General features: G+C 39.1%; 1 pseudogene across 1 annotated transcript; it reads right to left on the bottom strand.

Annotated features, from left to right (window-relative positions):
* Positions 1 to 7,003: 7,003 nt before the first annotated feature.
* On the bottom strand, positions 7,004 to 17,029 carry LOC147623947 (serine carboxypeptidase-like 42; annotated as a pseudogene). Its single transcript, XR_015269267.1, has 11 exons — positions 16,890 to 17,029; positions 15,974 to 16,807; positions 15,778 to 15,850; positions 11,182 to 11,274; positions 9,123 to 9,214; positions 8,605 to 8,690; positions 8,198 to 8,491; positions 7,940 to 8,070; positions 7,480 to 7,579; positions 7,216 to 7,333; positions 7,004 to 7,135 (listed from the first exon to the last, which is right to left on the bottom strand). The product of XR_015269267.1 is annotated as a serine carboxypeptidase-like 42 (transcript).
* Between the last annotated feature and the right edge of the window lie 5,931 nt (positions 17,030 to 22,960).

Here is a 22,960-nt window from a genome sequence, read left to right as displayed (position 1 = left end):
TTGTGAAGATATGGGCTCCACTTAGCTTGTCCAAAAGCTCATCAATTCTGGGGATAGGATACTTATTCTTAATTGTCAGCAGGCTAATTGAGACCTCTGTAGTCCACACAGAGTCTTAGCATTCCATCTTTCTTTTTCTGAAAGAGAACTGGCACACCCCAAGCTGAAACACTGGGTCTTACAAACCCTTATTCCAACAGCTGTCTAAGCTGTTCCTTGAGTTTGATGGCTTCAAGAACTGGCATTTTATATGTGCGCAAGGCTACTGGGGTTGAGTTCTGGGGGGGTCAATTCTATCACATGATCTACTTCCCGAATTGAAGGCATCTCTGTTAAATCTACTAGGAATAAATCATCATAATCACTTAACCATTCAGGTTCTTTAGCTTTTAACTTTGAGTCTACCAGATTCATTTTGACAAGATAAATGCGCTGCTTCTTTCTAAGTCCTTTTAGTAACTTAGAAGCCTTTACTAACTGTAGATTTAGGGATCCTGAAATTTCAAATCCTTGAACTTTATTTTTGTGGAGGTCACGAAAGGAAATGGTTCCATTATGACAGTGAATGTCAGCTTGATTTTTATGGAGCCAATCCATTCCAAGGATCTCGTTGAAAACTCCCAAAGGTATAACTCTGAATTGATAGTCAGTTAAATTCCCATCTAGATTGAACTAAATATGATATGTCTCAAGGTGAGTGAAAAGAATCTTCCCACTTGCCAATCCAACTTGCATAGGTTTCCTTGATTTTTGATCTAAGACTAGCTTACGCAAGCATCCAGAGAAAATGAAAGAAAGAGTAGTGCCTGAAAGAATGAGTAGTGCCTGAATCAATCAAAAGCTTAAAAGGCTTACCCTGATACTCAGCTGGAGTATGAATGACAGAGAATTGGCAATTTGACCCTTGGTTTTCAATTGTAGCATAAATCTATCCTCTTTCCTCTTCCACTACTTCTGCCATTGTGACTGATCTGGCTGCTGCAGTAGTCTGAGGCGAAACTCTTTCTCTTTGGTTGCCCCAGTTCTGGGAAGGAGTTCTCAAGCTACTCTGGATAGAGGCAGATGGTTGAGCTGGAGTTCTCCTGGGATTTCCCTGATCTGGGTGAGATGGACCTTGATTTGGACTGATAGAAAGTAGTTGGTCTTTGCACTCTCGGTCCTTGACTTCCCTGTCCCGTTGACATGGCAGAAATCGGCGGGCAGTCTGGTGACCAAAACCCTGGCATCCAAAACACTGGTTCTTCTCGCTTCTGAGCTCATCCCTCTGAATCCTTGAAAGAGGTGGGGCTCCTGAGAAAGTGTTTTGGGGGAAGGGTCTTCCTTCACTTATGAATCTTCCCGCATAAGTTAGAGGGTGCAGGACCTTAACAACAAAGGCTTTGGCAAAGTCCTTTGCCATTCTTACTGCTTCGGCCATTGAGACAGGCTTGGCATTCTTTACTAAGGTGTCCAATGGCTCGTTCATTCCTCAAATGAACCGCCGTCAGTTGCTCTTCATCCAACTGAGTGGAATATTTGATGAGAAGGGCAAAAGCTTGATGGTACTCCAATTGTCCAACTATCCTACTTTAGTTCCAAGAACTCATTCATTTTAGTTTCAAGGAAGCCCGGAGGACAAAACCTCTTTCTGAGGTAAGCTTTAAGATCGATCCAGGTCAGGGTATTCCGGTCGAGACGGTTAGTCTCGCAGTGATTCCTCCAAGCGACCCTGGCTGTTTCCACAATCTTTAACCTGGCGAGAGCCATCTTGCTTCTCTCATTGTAGCCAATTACATCAAAGTATTCCTCCATTGTCTCAATCCACTTTTCCACTACTTCACCTAACTGCTCCCCTTCACCCTTGAAGGGACCAGGTTGGGATCTGTGTAGGACTTTTCGAACATTCGGATCTAACTTTTCGTTGGTTAGAGGATCAGGTTGCCTTGCACGGGCCGCATGCCTCATGATTCTGACAAAACGAGATTTTTATCAACTTAACTTTGACAAACAGATTTATGATTATTAAATTTTTGCGATTTATTCTTTAAACAGATAATTATTTCATCATACTTCATGAAACAAGATTTACCATATTCACAATCATGAAAAATAATTTAGATTTTTTTTACAAAACATCATTGATTAAGTTTTCGATATATACATAGAGCATCACAGCTCCCCAAAATCATTGTCCCAATCGTATATGCATAAAGAAGCAAAATTACGAAGGAGACATGCCATGGTACACACGATTCATTACAGAAAGAGGTGCTGTAATTCTATCTCTAGGGATAAAGCGGCTAAGAAGCCTAAAAACTCGGCATAAAGTTCTGAAGTTCCTGGGTGAATCATCAAAGAGTTGCACACGCTGAACACGCCCTAGCCAAGCCCTAGCCTTATCAGAATCATGGCCAAGGAAATATTTTGCCTGAGCCTCTGACGCTGGCCTGGTACTGACATTAATACATCGTCCTCCACAGAACCACATATACCACTTAATTCATTTGCCCATATTCATGGGATTTAAACAAGGATTAAAGAGAACCCTTGTTTTGATATAAAAATTATGTATACATCTATTTATGCATAAAATCCAACTTCTATGGAAATAACACTTTTATATAAAAGAGAATCCTTTTATGCATCTATTTATGCATAAAAATCAATATTAGTGAAAGTAACACTTTTACAATAAAAAAATTTCTTTTATGCATAAAATTTGATATTAGTGAAAGTAACACTTTTACAATAAATTTTTTTTAATGCATCATCTTATGCATAAAAATCCATTTTGATGAAAGTAACACTTTTATAATAAAAACATATTCTTTTATGCATCTATTTATGCATAAAAATTCATTTTGATGAAAGTAACACTTTTATAATAAAAAAATATTCTTTTATGCATCTATTTATGCATAAAAATCAATATTGATTAAAGTAATACTTTTATAATAAAAAAATATTCTTTTATTTATCTATTCATGCATAAAAATCCATATTGATGAAAGTAACACTTTTATAATCAAAATATTCTTTTATGCATCTATTTATGCATAAAAAACAATATTGATCAAAGTAACACTTTTGTAAAAAAGATTTAACCAATATGCATCTTTCTATGCATAGAATTTATATCTAATGAAAATAACTCTTTTATAATAATAAAAAATAACCAATATGCATCTTTCTATGCATAGAATTTATATCTAACGAAAATCACTCTTTTAAAAAAAAAACCAATACGCATTTTTCTATGCATAGAATTTATATCTAATAAAAATCACTCTTTTATAATTAAAAAAATAACCAATATGCATCTTTCTATGCATAGAATTTAAATCTAATAGAAATAACACTTTTAGAATAAATATATTTCTACTATGCATTTTTCTATGCATAAAATGAAAATGACACTTTTAGAATACACAAACGATAGGGATTATTCTTTTAGAATAATAAAAGATGAAACTTATTTCACAAAAGTTAATAAAATTTTGCCATAATCTCCTTTGTATGGCTGACCATTTGTCAATTTTTTCTATCTTAAAATTACTTAAAAATTATCTCCAAATGGTTTTAAGCACTCTAAACTAATCAAATTTCACTTTTAAAAGAGAAACAATATGAAAAGTTTAATTCCAACAATAAGATTACTTATCTAAGATAAAGAAGGGCTGAATTTAAGAATGAGAGAGGGGGAATGCCTTTCCAGCAAGGCATAGCTTCAGATTATCATTTTAAAGATAACAAAAATTAGAAAACCATCAAAAGAATAAAGAAAAAGTAAGATTTCTAACTTACATAAATTTCTGAGAGCTTTCCTTTGACTTAATGGTTTGAGGGATCTACTCTTGTTTGCAACAAGAGTGGACCAATTCTGTAGAAGAGAGAAAGGTCAAAAACTAATGAATTATTAAGAGATTCATAGTTCTTGGCTCTGGGGTGGAGCAGAGTAACAGTGCATAAAACACTATTAAGCTTTAACAAAGAGGGAGGCTTCTATTTATAGGAAAAAGTGAGCCTCTAACCAAGCAAACTGATTCTAGAATTTTTCAGATCAGTTTGGTCAATTTTTGACCATTTTTAGGTCAGTTTAGCTTACTTTTTGGATCTAGTTGAAGCAGGAGAGAGGGGAGATGAAAATATCTCATTATTTGTGAGTTTAAAACTCTACCACACATGTGAAATAGGAGCCTCTTTCATGAGAAAAATTCCCCCACACTGAGGTGTCAAAAATGCATCATTTCACTAAATATCTCTTCTTTTTTAACTAATATCCTTGTCCTTAGTCAACTCTTCATCTTGCCATGTGTTTTGATCTGCAATGTTATCCAATTGCCATTATATACGTGGATGCATTCTATCGGGTTTCCAATAGGGAAGACCCATTGTATAATGAGATGGACCCCTTGTGTATGGGGTGGACCCATTGTATAAGGATAGTGGAGCCAGTAGTGGACCCATTTCTATTGGCAATGGACCCATACACAAGTGGATATATATATATGTAAAGTGGACCTATATCAGGGTAGTGGAGTTATTTTAAGTAGTGGACCCATTTTTATAGGTAATGGATCCATATGTATAGATAATGGACCCATTTTTATAGGTAATGGACCCATATGTATAGATAATGGACCCATTTTTATAGGTAATGGACCCATATGTATAGATAATGAACCCAATGTATAAATGGATATATATATGTATAGTAGGTAGTGGATCTTGTTAGACCTCCTAATTTTTTACCTTCTTATGCCCTACTTTTTGACGTGCATGTGGCATTATGGGTGTGTGAGATTGGTACCAGAGTATATACAAGGATGGAAGTGTGTCATGTGGTTATACCCATACACTCATTTGTATATAACAACACAACTCGACACCATTGTTGGTGTGTCCACTAAGAAATCCTTGTGTGTGTGCAGGTGGGAAGAGAAATAAGGAGCTTTACCTTTTCTAGATCTGCTTCAATACCATTTTTTGACACAACATGGCCAAAGAGCTTTACTCTAGGCTTGGCTAAGGGAACATTTCTTAGGATTCCACTGACCTCACATTTAATATATTACTTGATCACCATCTCCAGCTTCTCACATTTATTATATTACTTGATCACCATCTCCAGCTTCTCACAATGCTCACTCCAAAAGCTATAGATACAAAAGTCATAAAAAAAGTCTTGTATAAACATCCCTTAAAAAGGATATGAGGACCAAATTTGTTTTCTTGAAATGGGTCATCCCTTAGACAAAAACGGTCCAGCCCTTATACAATGGGTCCAATCCTTCAGCCCTTATACAATGGGTCCAGATCTTATACAATGGGTCTAGCCCTTATACAATGGATCCAGCCCTTATACAATGGGTCCAATCCTTATACAATGGGTCCAATCCAACCCTTATACAATGGGTCCAATCCAGCCCTTATACAATGGGTCCAATCCTTATACAATGGGTCCAATCCTTATACAATGGGCCCTTATGAAATGGGTCATCCCTTAGACAAACAGTTTAAACCTTTTACAATGGGTCCATTGCCTTATACAATGAGGCAATGGACCCATTGTATAAGGATCATTATATGAGGCAATGGTCCAACAGTCCTTATACAATGAAATAAGTCATCCCTTAGACACAAACTGTCCAGCCCTTATACAATGGGTCCAATCCTTATACAATGGGCCCTTATGAAATGTGTGATCCCTTACACAAATGGTCCAGCCCTTATACAATGGGTCCAATCCTTCAGCCCTTATACAATGGGTCGTCCAGATCTTATACAATGGGTCTAGCCCTTATACAATGGATCCAGCCCTTATACAATGGGTCCAATCCTTATACAATGGGTCCAATCCAGCCCTTATACAATGGGTCCAATCCTTATACAATGGGTCCAATCCTTATACAATGGGCCCTTATGAAATGGGTCATCCCTTAGACAAACAGTTTAAACCTTTTACAATGGGTCCATTGCCTTATACAATGAGGCAATGGACCCATTGTATAAGGATCATTATATGAGGCAATGGTCCAACAGTCCTTATACAATGAAATGGGTCATCCCTTAGACACCTTGTATAGCCAAACAATAGTACAAAAGATAAAAGAGAATGGTGCTGATCTCAATGCCAAACTGGAACAAGAAAAAGAACAACTCCATAAAGAAGTCAACTACATGAAAGAACTCACGGCACTCCATGCACAGCAAGTAGTACAGGACTTCCAAGCCAATGCCAGTGCCAAAAAAGTAGCATTGCAAGACCAAATCACGCAACTAACAGAACTGCTCAAAGCAGAGGAGGAGAGGACACTTCATCTACAAACAGGAAAGGGAATAGACCAACAAGACTCATGCCGAGAAGATCAAAGGTCTCAATCAAACAATAAGTGCAAGCCAGGTCGAAGCACACAGAAATGAGTTGGCACACAAGGAAACAGTGACACTGCTTATGAAACAACTTTAAGACACTGAGAGGTTGGCAGCACACAAAGATTACAACAGATGACCGATGCTCAAGCAAGGTAAGCAACCGCTTGGCGAGCCCAAATGATGCCACCCGCCGAAGATTTGAAGAATTGGATGCTGCGAGGATGGTCAAAGAAACAACAATATCAAATCTCATTAGCAATACAGAGTCCCGCATGCAAGAATTGGAGCGTCAACTCGCAATCCAAGAAAGAAGTTAGCGGGGCTAGAACCCAATGATGATCTTCGTCTACTCCTTGAGTGGGCCTCCGCAGTTGCTAGTAACTCCTCGGGCCCCTCCTCACACTCTTTCTTTGTTTTTGTCTACACTAACCCTCTCTCTACTTCAATATGACATAAATCTATCTGAGGATATAGGCCTAGGAGAACTAACCTTAATCAAACAAAATATAGAAAGAGACGCTGATCCCACCATAATCATGGGAATTTTGCGGGGTGACTTAGTATTCACTAATCCTCAGGATATCTTTTTCTATCCCCTACATCCTATCGTTTGCTAAACCATCATAGTTGGTGTCGCGTGCTCCAAAACTCAGAAATTCTGGACAACAGTACTCTCAAATAAGAGTAAAGCTCGAGTTGGTTGTGTCATTGCAACCATGTGCCCTGCTCCTCTCACAGTGGCATATGTTAAGTTTCCATAGCTCATTGTCCAACCACCAACCTGTAAACAACCTTGCAAGTTAAATGTGGATAAAAATCACATGATAAAGCAAGTACACTGAAGAAGGAGAAAAAAAGGACCTGTCCCTTCCTATACCAAGCTCTATAAGCTTCTGTCCTCATGAGATTCATGCTTCGTGCTAGCTCATTAACTATTGTTCTTGTGCCAGTTAAAGGAATAATAGAGTCTAGATCCCCACTACCAAAAGAGAGGATAAAGGGTAAGCAAAAAGTGTACCAAATTGCCTTTTTAAGCATGCAAGTGATTCGCAAGATGTTAATTTTCACAAACTAATACTACTTTCATAAGCACAATTGATGTAAATTATAAAAGAAAAATTTTACCTGTAAATCCAAAGACGGATTCCATGGTTCAAAATGTCTTTAAGGGTAAGGTCTCATCTCAAGATTTGCGTCAATACTAGAATAGTTCAAAGATGTAGTGCTGGACATCACATGTCAATGATTGGAATAAGTTCATTTGTAAATTACTCCACACACACACATATAAACTTGATTTGTAAACTTCTTCATATGTACATGCATGCATTCACATATGTAGTTATGAATGTATGTAGGTATACATATGCATGTGTGTACATATGTATGTATGCATGTGTAAGCATATATGTGGGCACACACCCATGCACATAGTGATGATTATCACCAAAAAAGAGAAATGCAATACAAACACACAACTTTGGGTGTACCTTCACAATGTCCAACTGTGCACACATCCACTCACACAATGATGATCGTCACCAAAAAAGAGAAACTCAATGCCAAAGACAAACTTTGCATATACCTACACAATGTCGAATTGTAGCTTAAATGTGTAGTATTGGCATGAAGTGCTTCTTGCACCTCTGGAAGATTCATGTAAAACCCTATTTCACTTTCCATGCATACATCCACTCCTAGGCTAAAGTTATGAACCTGTCATAATAGAGAGAGTAAACAATAGTAGATGAATATAGAATGAAGACTACACAAATCTTGCACTTTGTTTTGCCACAAGTTAATATTTTTAACACATTCAAAATTAAAGAAATAAATTCAAATGATATGCACATGCCTTTTCATTAAGACGTATCTCTTGCTCTGCAATTGATGTATAGCAGACATCAATGTCAACATCATAGAAGTTTATGAAGTCTCCCACTTCCACAATGGAGGTGTTAAGATAACGGTTGCACTTTATAGACTCATTGTGAGTAGGAGAAATTTTAGTATAGTCGTTGAAATTGCAAGAGTTTGTGATTCCATCAAAGCTCTCATCCGATAAGATTCCATGAGACCACATATATAAATATTCATTATAAATGTCTATTGCTAGGTCTAAAAGTGGATTTCCAATCTACATAACCCAAAAAAAACCATTGTAACTTAAGCCTAATCCAAATCAATCCCTTAGAATAAGAAGAATCAAAGGAGAAGGATTAAATATTAGGGAATCACTTGTGTACTTACAACTACTCCCTTTAAGTTGAAAATAGGAATGCTTGATCTACCATTGTACTCCAACAAAAGAGAGGCTAGTTGTGGAATATAATGACCTGCAATATTTGGAAAAAAATTTATCCCTTAACATTTTTTGTGTTTACCTGTATGAGAAATGAGTTTTTACTATGTGTAGTACTGAGTATTTACATTTATAAGAGGTGTGGTGTTTATTATCTTTTGATGTATTTGAATTACACAGTCGAGTTGTTAATAGCAATCGAGCTATTAAGTAGCCACCTTATATAGGTATGTAATATACTTACAAGAACTTATATGTGTATATGTATATATGTATACACACACACACACACACACACACATATGATATGTGGTTTTATTAGAGTCTAGACAAGAGGGGATGAGCATGGGGGTGGGGGGTGTGCATGCACACATGTGTGGTTTTATTAGAATCTAGACAAGAGGGGATGCACATGGGGGTCAGGGGTGTGCATGCATGCATGTGCATGTAGAGAAGTACAGATTACCTGCATAACTTTCACCAGTCAAAAAAAATCTCTAGTCTTGTATTCTGGAAACTTTTCAAACCATCTTAGGAGGAATGCTAAAGAATCTTGAGCTGTATAAGGTATTCTTCCAAGGTTAGTTAGCATCTTTTTACCAAAAAAGTAACAAAAAAGATCATTCAATACATCTAGAGAAAGTTAAGCCAACTTGACAGTTTTGCAAGTATGTAGGTATTTTTCGATAACCTATCAAAAAACTATGTTGAGATTATAGGTACATGTTTGAAAAATAAGAAAAAAATTATTTCATAAAGTTTCTCATATAACAACACGAATTTTAAGAGACCTTTCACCTTCCCTACCCCTTAAAAATATCATTTACACCCACGTAGACATATAAACCTTTCCCTATTGGATCAAAATATATAGTACACCCACATAGACATATAAACCTTCCCCTAGTGGATCAAAACTTTTGAGACTCATTTCAAACCCATTTTATCTGTATGTTTCAAAAATCTCAGCATTAAGCCTTCTAATGAGCTAGGGATAAATTTGTATTCAAAATGCAATTATGCAAGTTTTTGCTAAGAGACATCATTGCCATATATTACTCTCTAGAATACCCTACACCATGGCTACACGGCTTCTTCTTTGCTCGATTTCCACCTCTACCATGGTACATTGTATACTAAACTTGAAACTTAAGAGATAGTTGTAAATGCACAATAATCCTTGAAGGATGAATACTCAAAATAAGTGGGGCACCTTCATTGGATTCTCTAAATTTAGGGTATATGATTCATGGTGAGTGCCTCTACACAATTCTACAAATTTAGAGTTTGTGCCACTACACGATTTTTTTTAGATTTGAGGGTAAAATTAAATAGGGCAAACGTAGAACCATCATCCCTCACATTCTCACAAATCCATCCCAAACACTAACTATATGTGGCATGTCTAGGCTATTAACGTTCAACTTCTTGCACAAGAACTTTCTCCCTCTTAATAAGTACTTGGATTACCAATAGAGGTCACATTGTACTCCTATCATAGCACATACATAGATTTTCTACTCTAATATACTATTGTTCTTCAAATTTCTTTTGTTTCATCTAGAAGTATCCTTGCAAGCCTAATGAGGTTGAAATAAAATCCAACACAATGGAAAACATCTTATGAGAACATGCAATACAAGGCTCAATAAGTAACTAGAGATGTGTATTGACCTGAGTCTAGAGTACACTAGGAAGATTCCAAGAACAGAACAAGATTAAGAAAAGAAACCACCCTCCATGTGATGTCACAAATAAATGCACTCTCTGGTGGGGACACATAACCATTTTTAACCTTGTGTGGCGATATATGAACCTCATGTCCATTATCATGTGGAACCTTGAGAAACCTTGTCCGCATAAGTCAAGGGAAGAAAACACATATCACAGGGCAATAAAATCTACCAAAAAGAAATTTGTTCTTGAGCATTCAAACTAAATTAATGATCTTTCATACTAATCTACAAGAAAGCAATTTGGTCTTGAGAATTCAAACTAAATCAATTAATCTTTCATACTATAAAGCCTCTTTAAATAAAGAACAAGATAGGCTTATTCTGAAGAAAGTGTTGTATAGAAAGGACAATATAGGCTTGCTATTCAAAAGAAGAGCTAGGTAGGCTCACCTTTGTAAGAGGGAAAAAGAAGCCTAATCTAAACACAATGCACAATATTAACATATCCTATAAGAGAGATAGACATGTGCATCCTAAAAAGGAGAGTGACATTACATAGCCCAACTTGGGAAAAGGTATTTCTTAAAGGTAAGATTATGAGGCATTTTAGTTGAGAAGACATGCTTTAGAAGACAAAGGCTAGGCCTAACACGGCTTGAGCTCAATAGGCATCAATATATTAGAAAGTCACATAGGGTTAAATATAAGCATCTAATATGTCTTGTGAACTCAATAAGCATCAATATATTGGTAAGTCACATAGGGTTCACAGTCAAATGGAAGAGCCCATGAGAGGATCATTTTAAGTCCAGTGAACCTTCATTAGAGAATAAGAGCACCTTAGATTACCTATCTTGGTGTCATTGGTGGTGAGATCGGAGGTGGTATTTGAGTATGAGAACCCAACTCCAACAGGTGACTCCACAAATAGAAGATTCGATGCTGCCATGAATAAACTTACATTAGTTAGATAACATATCTTTTTCATGGCATGTGCAACTTTAGAAGTTTTTTTTGGGTAGCCATGTGCCCCTCACAAAATGGGCACTCTTCATCAATCATCAATTATTATTGAAACATAGAGTGAACTATCCCACATGGTTCAAAAACTTAATGAAATCTTCTAGTTTGGCAAGGTACACACATGAAAAAATTACATGCAACTGAGCATCCATCTCTCTCTCTCTCTCTCTCTCTCTCTCTCTCTCTCTCTCCTTGGTTGGGCATAGATTCATCGTAGGAGGAACATTAGAGCGAACGGCACCAATGAAATAAACAAGGGAAAAATACAAGGAGGATGAAGAGCACATGAGGCAAAGGAACAAGGAGGGAGGGTAAACTCAGATGAGGAGGCTCATAGGGGGTGACCAACCTAAGGTATGACCTGAAGGTTTACACCCCTGATACTAAGGTTGTAAACTTGGTATTAAAAATAATTAAAATGGCTCATTTTTATATCATGTGTTTATCCTGCAATGTGTATAGCTTGTGGAGTGTTGCAACCCTTGAGTGTGGAAATATCCACTCATATGGTTTCTTGATTTAGTGTGAGGACCTCTTGCTTTGGTGAGTGGTTGAAGGGCGCCTTGGTGATGCCAAAGCACCCCTGTGCTTGAATGTAAAAAATATATTTGTTGTGTTATTTTTATTGTTTGTATATTTTTTGTTTTGTTTTTGTGATGAAGCAAACTGGATCCTGGGTTATTGGTAGAGTTGGAGTGGGATAGGCTGTCAAATGTCAAGTTGCATTGGTTATGGAGCTAGGCTGGGCTAGAGATTGTGCATCTAGAAATTTTGGCTCTATGGTTGTTGGCTGCCAGTAATTGTTGCTACTAATATATTCATAAGCGACTGGGGGAGCCTGGGGGGAGGGGTGGATAGGTGGGTGTTACATAATGTGAATGGGTTGCAGAGATAGAGGCAAGGGCAACCATGAGAGGGGAACCCTTGATAGTGTGACGGTTGGGAATACTATCCAAGGCCCCGGGTATGCTAGCCCACGCCAAAAAGTATGTATCTATATGGGGATGAGGTGCAAGGGAGCGGCGTAGCACAGACCCATGTCTAGGCACATGTAGAAGCACTCACACAGCGGGTAGGCATGCTAGGCCTCCCACATTGCGAGTGAGGTTCCGTGATGCCGAGTGCCTCCACCTTGACAGGGCGAGATTGCCGATATGTGGAAATGGGACTGAAACGGTGGAAACGGTGGAGCCGTGGGGTGGTGAGCCGTGCCGTGCGGATGGGGCGCGGACGGGGCACGACACGACCAGGCTAGCGGGACATGGAACCGTCTCACAGGATGGAAAGTCCCGAGTCTAGGCTGTGGAGACAGGCCGGGCATGAAGGCAAGTGAAGGGTGAGACCCTGCAAGGTAAACGCGCGATGACGCGCTCAACGGGCCAGAGTGGAGCAGAGTCATGAGATTGGTTGGTTGGAAAGGCTGCCTTGCGGCTAGATGTCTGAGCCTCGATCCTCTGGGCTCGTACAGATAGGCCGTGTATGTGAGCAATGTGCAATAAAAACGCATTTTTCAATCTACCCAATTTCAGTTCAGAAAATGTATACTAAATGCCAATTTTATAATTAAATAAAATAATTAAATTATAAAATAAAGGCAATCAAAAATCAAAAATCTTAGGGATTTTTTCATAATTCTAACCTGTGAATAGATGAGTCTTTACACTAATTGACTCACTCAGTTAAATATGCAAGCGAGGTAGAGAATGATTGTTACGCCTCCCCCATAACTCCAGGTCAGAATAGCGGAGAAGCCAAGTCCATTTCGTGTCAATAATTTAGAGGGGGAAGTGGCCATTCCCACCTATTCAAAAAAGATAATAGATTCTATTGATTACAATTTATGAGTCAATTTGATTGGTTACTATTTTTTAATTCATACTTTATTCGATAGAATGCTCATCTCATTCTCTACACTGATTCGTTTCCTCACTGGCATGAAGAAGAGGAAGAGCTAATATTTATTTTTTCCACTATTTTTAACTTTATATATTTTTTGAACTTGAAACATTATTTCCCATTACTTCTTAAATATTCTCGAAGGAAATACTTCAACAAAGGCTTCAACTTACCTTTAACAAAGGCATTGCAAAAAATCAAATCCTTATGAATGCATAGAATTATATACGAATGTTTTTTAGTAGTTCATCGTCAATAATATCCAAATAACAAGTTTTACTTCAAATAAGATTTAAAAAAGAAAGAAAAGATGGGTACTCTTATTTACAAAATGATTTTGAAATTTGTGATGCTTAGAGTTTATAAGACCATTTAATATCATATGCAAGACCATTTAATATAATATGTAAGGCTAAAAGAAAGCTTATTTTTTAAATGAGTAGAAATAGCAGTGCTGAAATTTGAAGTCTTCAGAGGGCATCAAAGCCCTTCAAACCTTCTATAGAAGGCCTCTACGAAAATAGGGTTGCAAAAAGGCCACTATTTAGAAAATTTATCTAAATTTTTCACATAAACATATATATTTTGAAGGTCAAACTAGTTTATGGCCTTGAAATTGAACGTTAGGGTAGGCCTTCAAATTTTAGCCCTGATGTAGTGAAAAGAAAACTCCACAAAGGAAATGTTTTTTCTATTATAAAAAATATGGCACAATTATTGGATGGACTACTCAAAGAACTTAAGTGGATGCAATGAAAGAAGCTCACACAATAAGGCATATGCACATATAGGTAGCACGCGCATACACACGTACAATGCACATGCACACACTTTACATGCAAGCACGTGCACCCATCCTTTTACATCTTAGACATGCATGTGCACCCTTCCACAATCACACACCTTCCACTCGTGCATGCACGTGCATTGTGTGTATATTCCACTTTGTGCATGCACATCGTGCACATACATCACCGCATGCACAATGCCCCCACCTCTTTTCAGACCACCCCCCCTCTTTCCTTGCCCACCAACCACACCCCCCCTCCCCCCCTTTTTTGCTTTTCTATTTTCCAATATTAAAAAAATTTCCCCTCCCCTTTGTTTGCCATTTTCCAAAAAAAAACCCTCCTTTTTCTTTTACAAAAAAGACCCCTTGTGTTTCCTAATTTGATGCATAGAAAAACAAAAAAATGAACACCCATAGAGCTTTTTGGGACACATATCTAAGTAACATTACGACTCTGTCCTTATTGCTTGAAGACTGTAAGTTTAGCATGCTACCATTGTTTTCAACCTTGAGTCGAGAAAATGACACAACACATGCATACAATATAAAGCAGTAAACCACTACGAGTATTAAGTAATATATGTATGATTGTGTGATATAAGGACTCATACATTTGGAATATTGAGACGCAAATGAATATGACCCATATAAGCATGTGGTACAAGTACTTATATCTAAATCTAAATCTAATTGGGCTTCCATGACCGAGGTTTGTTTTTCTTTCCTATCTTACACAGTCCTAGAAGTTGTGGTCCCCATAGCCATGATTGTTGAGTCGTACACCCTTTTGCATGAAACATTGAGCTTAGGAATTGTAAAACATTAGATGCACTCTTAACTCAATGGCACCTCAAGAATGATAATGTTATAATGGGTATGCTTTTTCTTAAACCTAACCCTACCTTTTTCACTTTGGTTATAAGTGACAAGTGTTTCCAATCGGCCTCAAATACACTCGGACGGACGACATATTCTCATGAAATTGGCCATCCACTTCATGGAACTTTGTGTGCTCAAAACTCCTGAAATTATGGTGACAAACGGATTGGATGCCACCGATAAGCATGCTAGGATTTGAACTCGGGACCTCCCATCTCACAATCACAAACCGCTACACACCCATTGACAAAACTCTCCAAATTTTCCAAAAAAAAACCCTTTAACATTGTAAGGGTGTAAATTGTTTAGAAAAAACGTGCACTAGTTCAATTGTGACGTGGAATAAGTTCAAAATGGACAGTGCGTTGAAAGAAAGGGGTAGCCAACGAATAAAGTTTACAAGAGCTGGAAAGCGTGATTTTTTCATGCACAAATGCCACACTTCTCAGGGGAGACTCGAGAGCAGAGAGTCCACAGACTCTCTCTCTCTCTCTCTCTCTCTCTCTTTCTCTCTCTCTCTCTCTCTCCCTATGCCCCACCGTTGATCGTATATGCCCTCATGTTGCATTGTACCGACGTTAATACCTCTCTCTCTCTCTATATATATATTCAAAAAAAATTTATCACAGCTCTCTCTCTCCAACGCTCGCTCACTCCCGCCCTCCCCCCCCCCTCTCTCTCACACGCTCATTTACTCTCCCTCTTTCTCACTCACACTCGTAATTAGCTCTGTCTATCCCACTCTCCCTCTCACTCATTCACCTCCCTCTCTCACTCACACTCGTAATTAGCTACCCACTCTCTCTCTCTCTCACCCACACGTAAATATCTAGAATTTTTCCCTAACATTTACGAACCTTTGTTCCAAGAGTGCTTGTTTCGAACCCAACTCTTGAAATGCACCATAGCCAACAGAAGAGCAGCCAGCAACTTTGATCAGCATGCTAAAAATAATGTAGCACCAAGGCTTTATGTTCAGTAGTCCTTCAGTCCTGACACTCGGGAATTCAAATTATCAACTCAGTAAATAAGGCGAATTGAGGGAGAGAGAGAGAGAGAGGCCATACCACCATTGAGCCAGAGAGTGAGGGGTTTGGAGCGTGGGTGTGTCTCTGCCTCTACAAAATAGTAGAAGAGAGCACGCCCAGCTGCCTCATCCACGACAATGTACCCTGCATACTGCTTGAAGCGGACCTTTGGCTGCCCTGGCAGCCTCTCCACCAAGTCAGCTTCCGCAGCACCCTCTACTTCTACCAGTGAACCTTGCTGCACAGCTATCACCACAACAAAAGCAACCCAAAAAGCGCCCCTGATCATGGCAGAGCCCTGCAAACTCTCAGCCATAACTGGTAGCTTCGCCTTCTACACACTGCCATGCAGGCCTCAAATTTAAAGGGGCTATATGGTAGTGTGTAAAGGTCACTTGACATTAATATGGGTGTCTTTCTCTGAAAGGTACATAATTGAAATTGAAATTTGAAGGTAGTTTACTAGGCTTAGAACTTCATTGGAAAGGAACAAATTGAGCCAATCTGCAGGCAGCAGTAAGCAAACCCATTCAAGGCCCAACAGGTGTAGAAGGGGATCAACATGCAGACAGTATCCAGGAACCAAGACAGGGAAGCTGAAAATGAAGCTAAGGCAAAGCGACCTGGAGGGCAGTGGAGGGGCTCCAAAGGTCCAGCTTGTCTCCTATCGCCGACCGCCGCTGCTGATGGGACGGGGGAGCTTCCTGCAAGAAACACAGAACATATTAGTACGGTCAAAAGAAATTCAAGGCCCTCAGTCATCCCATCGGTTACAGATACATCCCTCTTCGAAATTCGAGAGCAGATACACCACAAAAAGAAGATGCCACCACCCACGACCTCTGCTCATCTGCTCCTCCTGCAAGGCCGATCTCAGGAATCAGAACAGAGGCTATCAGAACATAGTCTATCTGCTGATGAAGGTCAACAGGCTAATGTACCTTAGATGTATCTGGTGCTATGCCTCCAACTTCCGACCGGGGGCGCCACCAGGAAGTAACCCAAGAGCATGACGATAGGATGAATGAGGGAGATGAAGGCTGCTCGCCGCTGGGAGAAGCTGCCATCTACTGAATTTGGGCGCCATCAGTAGGGACGAAGACGACGAACTCGAAAAAGACCAGTACCAATAGCTTTTTTTCTGTTTTTTTCGCATGCATGGACACGTGCGGTCACATGCACCGTGTCCACGCGTCGGTCAAGTGTCCACGCATGGAGGACACGTGGCTGGAGTCGTTGTAATTTCGCCTCTCCCTTTTTCATAATTCATCAGCCTGTTTTTGGAAAAGGAACAAATTGAGCCACCTTTCTTAGAACGATACATAAATGAAATATTAAACTTCTACAAAATTTCTTTCATTAGCAAAAAACTTGGAAGTTATTACGATCTTCATTATTTTTAAAAAATTGCTAGAGGGGTCGTGAAATTACATGCGACAAGCCCAGATTCAAACCCTATTTCTTTGAAGTTTATGACAATCTTCAATTTTTTTTACAAAAATGCTAGAAGGGTAATGAATTACATGCCACGTGTGTAGAATCGAACCCTAGATCTCCACACAGGAATGAAAAAACCTTCATATTTGAGGACTTTCTGGAGTGAACTGGGCACTTAAAACTACTATATATATATATATATATATATATATATATATACATACATACATATATATATATATATATATATATATATATATATATATATCCATCCATCCATCCATCCATCCACCAGTGTACACATTATATTATTTGGTCAATGAAGCAACCACACCACTTTGCTATACCTACAATTGCCGTAGGAGTTCTTCTTCTCTACCTACATGATTTAAAACGCAAACAATTTGTTGGTACTTTCTTGGGATTAAGTAACAATCTTTGTAATTTTTTAAATCTAGGATGATTAATCCTAGAATATGGTAGGAAGTCCTCTTTTCATAATATAAATGAAAATGATTTATGTGTTTATTTTTTAAAAATTTTGCCATAGCTCCGTTGCTATTACTGATAATTCTCAATAAATTTGAAAGAATAAAGTTTAGTATTATTCATGTGATTAGAATAACCATTAATTGGATCATTATCCAATTATGGATTGATTCTTAATTTTACATGAAATTAAATAACATAAGAGTATTAAAAAGCCATTATTCTGGCCTCCAATTAGACAAGCATAGAAATTACTTTTAGATTAGAGAAATGCTTCATGGAGAAGCTTCATTCGAATTGAGAATAGGTCATAGAAATGAACATTCTTTGGGGGGGAGAGAGAGAAATGCTTAAAAACCATTATAAATTAAGCATAAATGGAAATTTGTGTTTCTTCATTACAATACATTAAAGAACTTCAATAGTATTCAAAAGCCATTCAGAGGGGTTGAGAAGAGAAACATTTGGAGATTTAAGAAAAAGAAGACAATAATCCACACTTTACCTCCTAAATTACTTGATTCTTTGATCACAGTAGAGGTCCCCAACCAATCAATTGGTTTGGTATGTTTTTGGAGTCTCCAAGGAAGATTGAAGAGAGAGAGAAGCTCCAATCTCTTCAATTTGTAGAGGATTTTTAGAGGATAATAGAAAATAAGCTTAACTTAGAGTAATACCGGCATAGTTTAGTGCACAGATGAAAATACAAAGGAATGAGGGTCTATTTATAGGTGAGGGAGGCCATGTAATTTCCCCGTTAGAAGATTTTTTCCAATTGGCAGAATTGCGTGCCTTCCGGGCGAGGGGAGTCTTTCGACGAGCGGCCTGGTCTCGGAGGGGTCGCCCGGCATCCGCGGGCGAGGAGCTGAGTGTGTGGACCCCGCCCTCGCATGGGAGGCCGACACCGCTTCTGTCGTCGGCCGGCACACGAGCCCCGGAGCAGGCGGGGGACCTCACAAAACAGCAGCTGGTATCAGAGCTTTGTTGAAAGCTAATAAGGATAAACCAATTCTCATCAGAAATTGATAATAAAAACTCAGACAAAAAGCATTTTTCATAATTTATTTTCATTCTGTAAGCTTCTTTAATAAAGAATTTTTAATCAAAGAAATTATTTTTATAGATGAAAGTTTCGTACTTATCTCATATTCTTGACCTCGCCCAGTCAAGACATGACTACGTTCGCTTTTGAGCATCTCATCTCTTCCACTGCAACTTGAACAAGCCAAGTCAAACTTGCACGCGCCATTTCAAGGATTTATATTTTCCTGACCCCAGCGGCGGCGGAGAGACGACAGCAAAAGTGGTTTATGTCCATGCCTCTTGCGACCGACGTGCAACGCTGAGGCAAAACCTCTCATTGGCCATGATTATGATAAAGTTGAATGTGGTACATGGTGTCATTCTATATCATTCAACGCCTCGGAATTTCAGACTCTCATGCCGAATCTATAGTCTCCTTAGTTGCTTTATTCCTAAGGAGAAGATAACACCTCCCTTGGCAATAAGTGAATGTTTGTATCAGGGCATGGCTATGGCCCAGTACCGCCGTCTTATGCGTCTCCTGATGAGGAGATTTTGATTTTTGGAGCCGAGCTGCTCTATGTATATATTGAAACTTTTATATAAATAAAGAAATGTTTTTGGAGAAAAATTCCCTGCTGCTGCTGTATAAGTGATTGTTTATGGACAATCTGATAAAGAAAAATCTGTTATCGGACATGTGTCATAGATCTCCAATAAGATCATTTATCTTGTTTAAGAAATTGTTTTCCGAACCTCTTAAGTCTTAGGATCTCATGGACGATATCAAAAATAAAAATTTAATAATATATCATTTTTGGCAGAATCACGAGATGAGGAAACCGTGGCCGTTCAGCCAAACCCTCTCTCTGAAGATGATGAGCTTGACCCTAACGTTCGCAAGGCTCTTCATAGAACTCAGCCAGGACCCTTCAAAGGAGAAGGGGAGAACCTGGGCAAGGCTGTGGAGAAATGGAAGAATATTTTGACGTCACCGGCTACAATGAGCAAAGCAAAATGGCTCTTGCTAGGCTGAAGATAGTGGAAACAGCCAGGGTGGCATGGAGGAACCATTGTGACACCAACGGTCTGGATAGAAATACTCAGTCCTGGAACGACCTTAAAACCTATTTAAGGAAGAGATTTTTTCCCCCTCGATTTTTGGAAACCAAAATGAACGAATTCTTAGAGCTAAAGCAGGGGAGCAAAACCATCGAGGAATATCACCAGGCCTTTGCTCTTCTACTTAAATATTCACCACCTCTAGATGAAGAGCGACTCATGGCCAGATTCATTCGGGGAATGAACGAACCCTTGGACACACTGGTCAAAAATGCCAAGCCAGTGTCCATGGCTAAAGCTGTTAGAATGGCGAAGGACTTTGCCAAAGCCTTCAACAGAAAAGTCCCACCAAAGCCAACTCCGTCATCCTTCAAGAGATTTCAGACTCCGAGAAGTTCTTCCAACTTTCCACCTCCAAAGAGACACGAAGGTCCTAACTAGAATGTGGAGACAGGAAGCTTCAGAAATGAAGGAAGACCTTTCCCCCGAAGTACATTCTCAATAACTCCGGCTCTCTCCAGAATGCAAAGGGAAGAGCTTCAAAGCAAGAAAAAATGCTTCGAATGTCAAGGATTTGGGCACCAGCTCAAGGATTGCCCATCTCCTTCAGTGGACCAAGGAAGCTAGGGTCCTAGAGTTCAGAGACCGACTCCTTCTTATCAGTCCAATCCGGGTCCCCCGCGTCAAAATCAGGGTAACCCAAGAAGAGTGCTAGCTCAGCCTGTAGCCTCCATGCAAAGCAGTCTCCGAACTCCCTCCCAGAATTGGAATAACCAAAGAGAGAGTTCCCTCAAACTGTAGCAGCCAGAATAGTCACCATAGTTGAGGAAGTGGAGGAAGAGAAAGGACAGATCTATGCAGCAATTGAGCATCAGGGGAATAACCGTCAATTCTCAATCCTCTAGACTCCAACAGAGTACTAGGGTAAGAAATTCAATCAGTACTCATTCTTTTATTTCCCCAGGATGTCTGCATAAATTAGTCCTAAATCAAAAATCAGGGAGACCTTTGCAAGTGGAATTAGCCAGTGGGAAGATTCTTCACTCACCTTGAGACTGACCTTATTCAGTTTAACCTGGATGGTAACGTAACAGAGTGCCAGTTCAGAGTCCTACCCTTGGGGATATATGATGGAATCCTTGGAATGGATTGGCTCCAAAAGAATCAGGCTGACATTCATTGTCACAAAGGAACCATCTCTTTCCTTGACCTTCACGAGAATAAAGTTCAAGGAATTGGAATTTCCGGATCCCCAGTGCTGCAATTAGTCAAGGCTTCCAAATTATTAAAAGGGCTCAGAAAGAGGTAAGCTTTGTATGTCGTTTTAAAATGAATCCAGTAGACATAAAATGCAAGGCTAAAGAACCAGAGTGGTTAAGTGAGCATGCAGATGTATTTCCTGAAGAGCTGACTGAGATGCCTCCATCTCGGGAAGTAGATCATGAGATCGAATTAACCCCCGGAGCTCAGCCCCAGTAGCCTAGCATGCTTACAAAATGCCTATCCCTGAAGCCAGTAGCCCATCATGCTTACAAAATGCCTATCCCTGAAGCCATAGAACTTAAGGAACAGTTAAGATAACTATTAGAGCAAGGATTCGTCAGACCCAGTGTCTCACCTTGGGGTGCGCCCGTTCTCTTTTAAAAGAAGAAAGATGGAACGTTGATTATACAGAGGATTGAATCAATTAACAATTAAGAATAAGTATCCTATTCCTAGGATTGATGAACTTCTGGATTGGTTAAGTGGGACCCAAATGTTCACAAAGATAGATCTCAAATCTGGTTACTACCAAATTAGAATAATCAAGGAGCAAGACATCCCAAAGACAGCATTCAATACTCGCTATGGGCATTATGAGTTCACAGTAATGCCGTTTGGATTAACTAATGCCCCGGTGACATTCAATCGTCTTATGTAGGATATTCTCAGAGAATACTTGGATGAATTTGTTCTTGTCTTCTTTGATGATATCTTGGTATACTCAAAGAATGTTGCAGACCATGAAGATCATGTGTGCAAAGTCCTAGAAATCCTAAGGAAACACCAACTCTTTGCAAACAGAAGAGCAAGTGTTCCTTCTCTGTTGACCAGGTTGAATACCTGGGATTCATAGTATCAAAGGATGGGATTTCTCCTGTCCCCGCAAAGATCCAAGCAATAGTTGAATGGCCAGAACCCAAGTCAGTAAAGGAAGTCAGAGGATTCCTAGGGTTAACCGGATGGTATAGGATCTTTATACCTAGGTATACTCAGATAGCATCCCCTTTGACTAAACTTCTCAAGAAAAGTACACTTTTTCAGTGGACTGCAATCTGTCAAAGTACCTTTGACAAGCTAAAGACAGCCTTAGTAACCAACCCTATTCTTAAATTGCCAGATTTTACCAAACCCTTTGAGGTAGTTACTGAGATGCGAGTGGATTTTCCTTAGGCGGTGCTCTAATGCAGGAAGGTCATGCAGTGGCCTATGAATCCAAAAAACTCAGAACACATGAGAGGAATTATGCCATCCATGACTTGGAGTTACTCTTAGTAGTTTATGCTCTGAAGTTGTGGAGACATTATCTTTTGGGACAAAGGTTCACCTTGATGATGACAGATCATCAAAGTCTGAAGTGGATCTTCACCCAAAGGGATCTCAACATGCGTCAAAGGAGATGGATGCAGACCCTGTAGGAATTTGATTTTGAAACAAAGTATCGGTCGAGGAAAGAAAATCTAGTTGCAGATGCGCTCAGCAAAAAAGCCTCCTTGCTTGCAATTACAATGGTGTCAAATCCATTGATCAATGAAGCAAAGGAGAAAATCATGCAGGACAAATTCTTTGCCCCTATTGCTACCCTTCTGATGCAGGAAAGCAAGACTCCTCAGAAAATGAGTCGAGTTCTTGGGTACAAATTGGATGAAGGATGCATGTATTATAATAATCGGCTATGTATCCCCAATGATGAGGGAACAAAGGGAAGAATTCTGAGAGAAGCCCATGATAGCCTGATAGT

This window comes from Cibotium barometz, chromosome 26 (assembly GCF_041138505.1).
Source record: "Cibotium barometz isolate CiBa-2024 chromosome 26, ASM4113850v1, whole genome shotgun sequence".
NCBI lineage: Eukaryota > Viridiplantae > Streptophyta > Polypodiopsida > Cyatheales > Cibotiaceae > Cibotium > Cibotium barometz.
This window is presented reverse-complemented; position numbering and strand designations above follow the sequence as displayed.